A 9,676-nucleotide genomic window follows, 5' to 3' on the forward strand; every position below is an offset into this window, starting at 1 on the left:
TTCATAGGACATTCATAACTTTAAGACATAGTTACTAACTACTAATGATCATGTAATAAGACACAAACATGGATAAGCACTTAACATTAAGAAAATGAAAAACAAAAAATAAGAACAAGGAATGAGTCCACCTTAGTGATGGTGGCGTTTCCTTCTTGAGGAACCAATGATGTCCTTGAGCTCTTCTATATCTCTTCCTTGTCTTTGTTGCTCCTCCCTCATTGCTTTTTGATCTTCTCTTATTTCATGAAGGATGATGGAGTGCTCTTGATGTTCCACCCTTAATTGTCCCATGTTGGAACTTAATTCTCCTAGGGAGGTGTTGATTTGCTTCCAATAGTTTTGTGGAGGAAAATGCATTTGAGGCATCTCCGGGATCTCATGGTGATGAGCTTCATGCGTCTCTTGAGATTCATGAATGGGCTCTCTTGCTTGCTCCATCCTTTTCTTAGTGATGGGCTTCTCTTCCTCAATGGGAATGTCTCCTTCTGTGAAAGCTCCAGCTGAGTAACATAGATGGCAAATAAGATGAGGAAAAGCTAGCCTTGCCCCAGGAGAGGGCTTTTTGGCTATTTTGTAGAATTCAAGGGAGATGACTTCATGAACTTCTACTTCCTCTCCAATCATGATGCTATGAATCATGATGGCCCGATCCACAGTAACTTCAGATCGGTTGCTAGTGGGGATGATGGAGTGTTGGATGAACTCCAACCATCCTCTAGCCACAGGCTTGAGGTCCAGTCTTCTTAATTGAACCGGCTTGCCTTTGGAGTCAATCTTCCATTGAGCTCCTTCCACACATATGTCCATGAGGACTTGGTCCAACCTTTGATTAAAGTTGACCCTTCTAGTGTAGGGGCGTGCATCTCCTTGCATCATAGGCAAGTTAAACGCCAACCTCATATTTTTCGGACTAAAATCTAAGTATTTCCCCCGAACCATTGTAATATAATTCTTTGGGTTTGGGTTCTTACTTTGATCATGGTTCCTAGTGATCCATGCATTGGCATAGAACTCTTGAACCATTAGGATGCCGACTTGTTGGATGGGGTTTGTTAGAACTTCCCAACCTCTTCTTTGGATTTCATGTCGGATCTCCGGATACTCATTCTTCTTGAGCTTGAAAGGGACCTCGGGGATCACCTTCTTCTTGGCCACAACATCATAGAAGTGGTCTTGATGAGCTTTGGAGATGAATCTTTCCATCTCCCATGACTCGGAGGTGGAAGCTTTTGTCTTCCCTTTCCCTTTTCTAGAGGATTCTCCGGTCTTGGGTGCCATCAATGGTAATAGAAAAACAAAAAGCTTATGCTTTTACCACACCAAACTTAGAATATTGCTCGCCCTCGAGCAAGAGAAGAAAGAATAGATGAAGAAGAAGAAGAAGATATGGAGGAGAGGGGGGAGGGGTGTATTCGGCCAAGAAGGGGAAGAGAGGGTTGTGTTGTGTGAAAATGAAGAAGAATGGAGGGCTTTATATAGGGAAGGGAGGGGGGTAAGGTTCGGCCATAAGGGTGGGTTTTGGGTGGGAAATTGATTTTGAATTTTGAAGGTAGGTGGGGTTTATGAGGTAGGTTTATGGGGAAGAGTGGATGGATGTGAGTGGTGAAGTGGTTATAGGGAAGAGAGATTGAGGTGATTGGTGAAGAGTTTTGGGGAAGAGTGTTTATGGGATTGTGTGAAAGAGGGGTGAGAAGAAGTGAGTGGAGGTAGGTGGGGATCCTGTGGGGTCCACAGATCCTGAGGTGTTCAAGGATTTACAACCTTGCACCAAATTAGGCATGCAAAATGCCCTTGCACACAACTCTGGGCGTTCAGCGCCAGATTGGTGCTTGTTCTGGGCGTTGAACGCCCATTTGTTGCCCATTTCTGGCGTTGAACGCCAAAACCATGCTTGTTCTGGGCGTTCAACGCCAGCTCTTCTCCAGGGTGCAATTCTGGTGTTCAAACGCCCAGATGCTGCCCATTTTGGGCGCTCAGCGCCAGAACCATGCTCTGTTCTGGCGTTGAACGCCAGCCAGATGCTTCTTATTAGCGTTTAAACGCCAGTAAGGTCTTCCTCCAGGGTGTGATTTTTCTTCTACTGTTTTTGATTCCGTTTTCAATTTTTATATTTATTTTGTGACTCCACATGATCATGAACCTAATAAAACATGAAAGAACAAGAAAAATAAATTAGATAAATAAAAATTGGGTTGCCTCCCAACAAGCGCTTCTTTAATGTCAATAGCTTGACAGTGGGCTCTCATGGAGCCTCACAGATGTTCAGAGCATTGTTGAGACTTCCCAACACCAAACTTAGAGTTTGGATATGGGAGTTCAACACCAAACTTAGAGTTTGGTTGTAGCCTCCTAACACCAAACTTAGAGTTTGACTGTGGAGGCTCTGGTTGACTCTGTTTTGAGAGAAGCTTACTGTGCCTCTTTTCCATGTTTACAGAAGGGTAACCTTGAGTTGTAAACACAAGGGAGTCCTCATTCAATTGAAGGACTAATTCACCTCTGTCAACATCAATCACAGCTCTTGCTATGGCTAGGAAAGGTCTTCCAAGGATGATGGATTCATCCTCATCCTTCCCAGTATCAAGGATTATGAAATCAGCAGGGATGTAAAGGCCTTCAACCTTTACTAACACGTCCTTTACTTGTCCATAAGCCTGTTTTCTTGAATTGTCTGCCATCTCTAATGAGATTTTAGTAGCTTGCACCCCAAAGATTCCCAGTTTCTCTATTACAGAGAGGGGCATGAGGTTTATCCCTGAACCAAGGTCACACAGAGCATTTTCAAAGATCATGTTGCCTATGGTACAAGGTATTATGAACTTTCCAGGATCCTGTTTCTTCTGAGGTAATGTCAGTTGATCCAGATCACTTAGTTCATTGGTGAACAAGGGAGGTTCATCCTCCCAAGTCTCAATACCAAATAATTTGGCATTCAGCTTCATGATTGCACCAAGGTACTTGGCAACTTGCTCTTCAGTAACATCCTCATTTTCTTCAGAAGAGGAATACTCATCAGAGCTCATGAAGGGCATAAGGAGGTTTAATGGAATCTCTATGGTCTCTAGATGAGTCTCAGATTCCTTTGGTTCCTCAAAGGAAAACTCCTTATTGATCACTGGACGTCCCAGGAGGTCTTCCTCACTGGGATTTACGTCCTCCCCTTCCTCTCCAGGTTCGGCCGTGTTGACTATGTCAATGGCCTTGCACTCTCCTTTTGGATTTTCTTCTGTATTGCTTGGGAGAGTACTAGGAGGGATTTCAGTGATCCTTTTACTCAGCTGGCCCACTTGTGCCTCTAAATTTCTAATGGAGGACCTTGTTTCATTCATGAAACTTACAGTGGCCTTAGATAGATCAGAGACTAAGTATGCTAAATTAGAGATATTTTGTTCAGAGTTCTCTGTCTGTTGCTGAGTGGATGATGGAAAAGGTTTACTATTGTTAAACCTATTTCTTCCACCATTCTTAAAGCCTTGTTGAGCCTTTTGTTGATCCTTCCATGAGAGATTTGGGTGATTTCTCCATGAGGGGTTATAGGTGTTTCCATAAGGTTCACCCATGTAATTCACCTCTGCTATTGCAGGGTTTTCAGGATCATAAGCTTCTTCTTCAGAAGATGCCTCTTGAGTACTGTTGGATGCAGCTTGCATTCTATTCAGACTCTGAGAAACCATATTGACTTGCTGAGTCAATATTTTATTCTGAGCCAATATGGCATTCAGAGTATCAATTTCAAGAACTCCCTTCTTCATAGGCGTCCCATTACTCACAGGATTCCTCTCAGAAGTGTACATGAACTGGTTATTAGCAACCATGTCAATGAGTTCTTGAGCTTCTGCAGGCGTTTTCTTTAAGTGAATGGATCCACCTGCAGAGGTATCCAAGGACATTTTAGCTAATTCAGACAGACCATCATAGAATATGTCCAGGATGGTCCATTCTAAAAGCATGTCAGAAGGACACTTTTTGGTCAGTTCTTTGTATCTCTCCCAAGCTTCATAGAGGGATTCACCTTCTTTCTGTCTGAAGGTCTGAACATCCACTCTAAGCTTACTCAGCTTTTGAGGAGGAAAGAACTTGGCTAAGAAAGCCTTGACCAGCTTATCCCAAGAGTTCAGGCTATCCTTAGGTTGAGAGTCCAACCATATTCTAGCTCTGTCTCTCACAGCAAAAGGGAAAAGCATGAGCCTGTAGACTTCAGGATCTACTCCATTAGTCTTAACAGTATCACAGATCTACAAGAATTCAGTTAAGAACTGAAAAGGATCTTCAGATGGAAGTCCATGAAACTTGCAGTTCTACTACATCAGAGAAACTAATTGAGGGTTCAGCTCAAAATTGTTTGCTCCAATGGCAGGAATGGAGATGCTTCTTCCATGTAAATTGGAATTAGGTGCAGTAAAGTCACCAAGCATCCTCCTTGCATTATTATTATTTTCGGCTGCCATCTCCTCTTCCTGTTCGAAAATTTCTGAAAGGTGCTTGCTGGATTATTGTAATTTAGCTTCTCTTAGTTTCCTCTTCAGAGTCCTTTCAGGTTCTGGATCTGCTTCAACAAGAATATTCTTGTCCTTGCTCCTGCTCATATGAAAAAGAGGGACAGAAAAATAATAATAGGGATCCTTTTTACCACAGGTATAGAGGTTCCCCTGTGTGAGTAGAAGAAGAAAAGAATGTAATGTAAAGAAAGAAACACAAGGGTAAGGAGAGCAGAGATGTGGGATGAAGAGAGGTGTTAGTAGATGAATAAATAAATAGAAGGAGATGAGAGAGAAGGAGAATTTTCGAAAATTATTTTTGAAAAAGAGTTAGTGATTTTCGAAAATAGTTTTTGAAAAAGGTTAGTAATTTTTCGAAAATTAAAATCAAAAATTAAAATAATTAGTTAATTAAAAAGAAATTTTGAAAAAGAGGGAAGATATTTTCGAAAATTAGAGAGAGAGAGTTAGTTAGGTAGTTTTGAAAAAGATAAGAAACAAACAAAAAGTTAGTTAGTTAGTTAGTTGAAACAAATTTGAAAATCAATTTTGAAAAGATAAGAAGATAAGAAGTTAGAAAGGATGTTTTAAAATCAAATTTTGAAAAAGATAAGATAAAGAGATATTTTTGAAAAGATATGATTGAAATTAGTTTTGAAAAAGATTTGATTTTTAAAATCACATTTAATGACTTGATTCACAAGAAATCACAAGATATGATTCTAGAACTCAAAGTTTGAATCTTTCTTAACAAGCAAGTAACAAACTTGAAATTTTTGAATCAAAACATTAATTGATGATGTTATTTTCGAAAATTAGGAGATAAAGATAAGAAAAAGATTTTTGAAAAATATTTTTAAAATTTTCGAAAATAAATAAGAAAAATGAAAAAGATTTGATTTTTGAAAAAGATTTTGAAAAAGATAAGATTTTTAAATTGAAAATTTGATTTGACTCATAAAAACAACTAGATTTTAAAAAGCTTTGAAAAAGTCAACTCAAATTTTCAAAATTTATGAGTGAAAAAGGGAAAGATATTTTTTTTATTTTTGAATTTTTAATGATGAGAGGGAAAAACATGAAAAAGACTCAATGCATGAAAATTTTGGATCAAAACAATGAATGCATGCAAGAATGCTATGAATGTCAAGATGAACACCAAGAACACTTTGAATGTCAAGATGAACATCAAGAACTTATTTTTGAAAAATTTTTAATGCAAAGAAAACATGCAAGATACCAAACTTAAAAATTTTTCATGTATAGACACTATGAATGCAAGAATGCATATGAAAAACAAGAAAAGACACAAAACATGAAAACATCAAGATCAAACAAGAAGACTTACCAAGAACAACTTGAAGATCATGAAGAACACTATGAATGCATGAATTTTTCGAAAAATGCAAGATGAATATGCAATTGACACCAAACTTTCAACTTGACTCAAGACTCAAACAAGAAACATGAAATAATTTTTATTTTTATGAATTTTTTTTTATTTTTTTTTGGATTTTTGTATATTTTTTTTCGAAAAAACATATAGGAAAAAGAAAATAAGGATTTCAAAATTTTTTTAATATGAATTCCAGGAATCTTGTATTCTTAGTCTAAAGCTCCAATCCGAGCGTTAGGCATAGCTTAATAGCCAGCCAAGCTTTAGTATGTAACTCAGACATGCCACGGCTGACATTCCAATTAACTTTCCTCTATGCTGATGGTTGGAAGCCCCTATCCAAAAGAATTAGACATGGCTTTACAGCCAGCCAGGCTTCAACATGCTTCATGAAACTCTAGAATTCATTCTTAAAAATTCTAAAGAAAAATATATTTTTGAAAAGATTTAATTTTTTTTTCGAAAACAGATGAGAAATTTTTGAAAGGTTTTTGAAAAATTTTTAAAAATAAAACAAAAAGAAAATTACCTAATCTGAGCAACAAGATGAACCGTCAGTTGTTCAAACTCGAACAATCCCCGGCAACGGCACCAAAAACTTGGTGCACGAAATTGTGATCTCAGGCAACGGCGCCAGAAACTCTGTACGCACGTCTTAATAAATCGTTTTTCATTCACAACTTCGATACAACTAACCAGCAAGTGCACTGGGTCGTCCAAGTAATAAACCTTACGTGAGTAAGGGTCGATCCCACGGAGATTGTTGGTATGAAGCAAGCTATGGTCACCTTGTAAATCTCAGTCAGGCGGATATAAAATGGTTATGGCGTTTTCGAACATAAATAATAAATAGATAGAAAATAAGGATAGAAACACTTATGTATATCATTGGTGAGAATTTCAGATAAGTGTATAGAGATGCTTTCGTTCCTCTGAACCTCTGCTTTCCTGCTGTCTTCATCCAATCAGTCTTACTCCTTTCCATGGCTGGCTTTATGTAAGGACATCACCGTTGTCAATGGCTACTTTTTATCCTCTCTGGAAAATGGTCCGATGCACTGTCACTGCATGGCTAATCGTCTGGAGGCATCACCCTTGTCAATGGCTGCATCTCATCCTCTTGTGAAAATGGTCCAAATGCTCTGTCACAGCACGGCTAATCATCTGAGGTTCTCGATCATACTGGAATAGGATTCACCCTCCTTTTGCGTCTGCCACTACGCCCAGCACTCGCGAGTTTGAAGTTCGTCACAGTCATTCAATCCCAGAGTCCTACTCGGAATACCACAGACAAGGTTTAGACTTTCCGGACTCTTATGAATGCCGCCATCAATCTAGCTTATACCACGAAGATTCTGATTAAGAGATCCAAGAGATACTCATTCAATCTAAGGTAGAACGGAAGTGGTTGTCAGGCACGCGTTCATAGGGAATGATGATGATTGTCACGTTCATCACATTCAGGTTGAAGTACGAATGAATATCTTAGAAGCGGAATAAGTTGAATTGAATAGAAAAACAGTAGTACTTTGCATTAATCCTTGAGGAACAGCAGAGCTCCACACCTTAATCTATAGAGTGCAGAAACTCTACCGTATGAAAATACATAAGTGATAATGGTTCAGGCATGGCCGAATGGCCAGCCCCCATGAAAGTCTAAGATAGCATAAAACTGATCAAAGATGTCTAATACAATAGTAAAAAGTCCTATTTATAATAAACTAGTTACTAGGGTTTACAGAAGTAAGTAATTGATGCATAAATCCACTTCCGGGGCCCACTTGGTGTATGCTTGGGCTGAGCTTGAATGTTACACGTGTAGAGGTAAATCTTGGAGCTGAACGCCAGTTTGTAACGTATTTTTGGCGTTCAACTCTGGCTTGTGACGTGTTTCTGGCGTTTAACAATAGACAGCAGCGTAGAACTGGCGTTCAACGCCCTTTTACGTCATCTAAACTCGGCCAAAGTATGGACAATTATATATTGCTGGAAAGCCCTGGATGTCTACTTTCCAACGCAATTGGAAGTGCGCCATTTTAAGTTCTGTAGCTCCAGAAAATCCACTTTGAGTGCAGGGAGGTCAGAATCCAACAGCATCAGCAATCCTTCTTCAACCTCTGAATTTGATTTTTGCTCAAATTCCTCAATTTCAGCCAGAAAATACCTGAAATCACAGAAAAACACACAAACTCATAGTAAAGTCCAGAAATGTGAATTTAACATAAAAACTAATGAAAACATCCCTAAAAGTAACCAGATTCTACTAAAAATATACTAAAAACAGTGCCAAAAAGCGTATAAATTATCCGCTCATCACCCTCATTATATGTCTAGAACTCAAATGAACCGAAAATTACTAATACATGAATCGAAATTTATGTTAATAAAAATCAAAACTTTTTTAATCCTCTTTGGGATAATTCATATCCTGTGCATCATAAAGGCTGGTGATAAACCACTATTTTATGGTTTATCTTATGCTCAATTGAGTGGATTTTATCAACTCTTTACCCACTTATTCATAATATTTGCATGGTTTTACATTTGCCTTCCTAATTATGTGCTATGATTGAAAACATGCTTCTTTGATCTTACAATTGCTAATATTAATACTCTCTTATTACCATTAGATGTCTTGATATGTGTGTTAAGTGATTTCAGAGATTATATGGCAGGAATGGCTCAGAGGATGGAAAGGAAGCATGCAAAAGTGGAAGGAATACAAGAAGTTGGAGAAATTGCTAAGCTGTCCAGCCTGACCTCTTCGCACTCAAACGGCTATAACTTTAGCTACAGAGGTCCAAACGACGCGGTTCCAGTTGCGTTGGAAAGCTAACGTCCGGAGCTTCGATTTAATATATAATATGCCATAGTTTCCCTGATGCTAGATGATGCGACTGCGTGACCCATGCGGCCACGTCGCAATGACGAAAAACCAGCGTGGCAGATTTCGCAACCAGCGATTTCTGGGCTGTTTCTGACCCAGTTTGCGGCCCAGAAAACACAGATTAGAGGCTATAAAGTGGGAGAATGCATCCATTCAAAAACAAGCTCTCATATTCACAATTTTAGGAGTAGATGTAGTTTTTAGAGAGAGAGGTTCTCTCCTCTCTCTTAGGATTAGGATTTAGGACTTCTCTTAGTTTTAGGAGTGACTCTCAATCCCAGGTTCTTTATTTTTATTTAATTTATGAACTCTTCCATGTTACATATAATTTTATTAATTAATGTTATTTGAGGTATTTCAATTCATGATTGCTTTCTTTTATTTACATGATTACTGCTTCCCATCTGAAGACATTTTTATTCCAGTAGATTTACTTTTCCCCTTTTGGTTTTGGTTAAGAAATCAGTAACTCAACATTATCAAACTCAACATAACTGATAATCGCTATCTTGCTAATTGAACTGAACTTCAATAATCCTAACTTTTTCTTATGAATTAAATAGGATTCGAAGGTCAAACTAATTAGTCCCTTGACTTTCCTTTGCTTTAGTAAAGGTTAACTAAGTGGAATTTAGATTCAACTTTCATTATTGTTGAGAGAGATAATTAAGTTGGACTTCCAATTTCTCTTACCTTGCCAAAAGTTTACTTTACAGTTTTATTTATTTTAATTACCATTTAAATTATTTGTCATATAACATATTCCCACCTTACTTCCAAAACCCCAATTTACAAACTCATAACCAATAATAAGAATATACCTCCCTGCAATTCCTTGAGAAGACGACCCGAGGTTTGAATACTCGGTTATCAATTTCAAAGGGGTTTGTTACTTGTGACAACCAAAACGTT

At 38.2% G+C, this 9,676-nt stretch overlaps 1 non-coding gene across 1 annotated transcript; it reads left to right on the top strand.

The window, feature by feature from the left end:
• Positions 1-3,947: 3,947 nt before the first annotated feature.
• LOC112760373 (small nucleolar RNA R71) lies at positions 3,948-4,055 on the top strand. The gene has a single exon (XR_003180817.1). It is a non-coding gene; the product is annotated as a small nucleolar RNA R71 (small nucleolar RNA).
• Positions 4,056-9,676: the final 5,621 nt, after the last annotated feature.

Source organism: Arachis hypogaea, chromosome 16 (genome assembly GCF_003086295.3).
Source record: "Arachis hypogaea cultivar Tifrunner chromosome 16, arahy.Tifrunner.gnm2.J5K5, whole genome shotgun sequence".
NCBI lineage: Eukaryota > Viridiplantae > Streptophyta > Magnoliopsida > Fabales > Fabaceae > Arachis > Arachis hypogaea.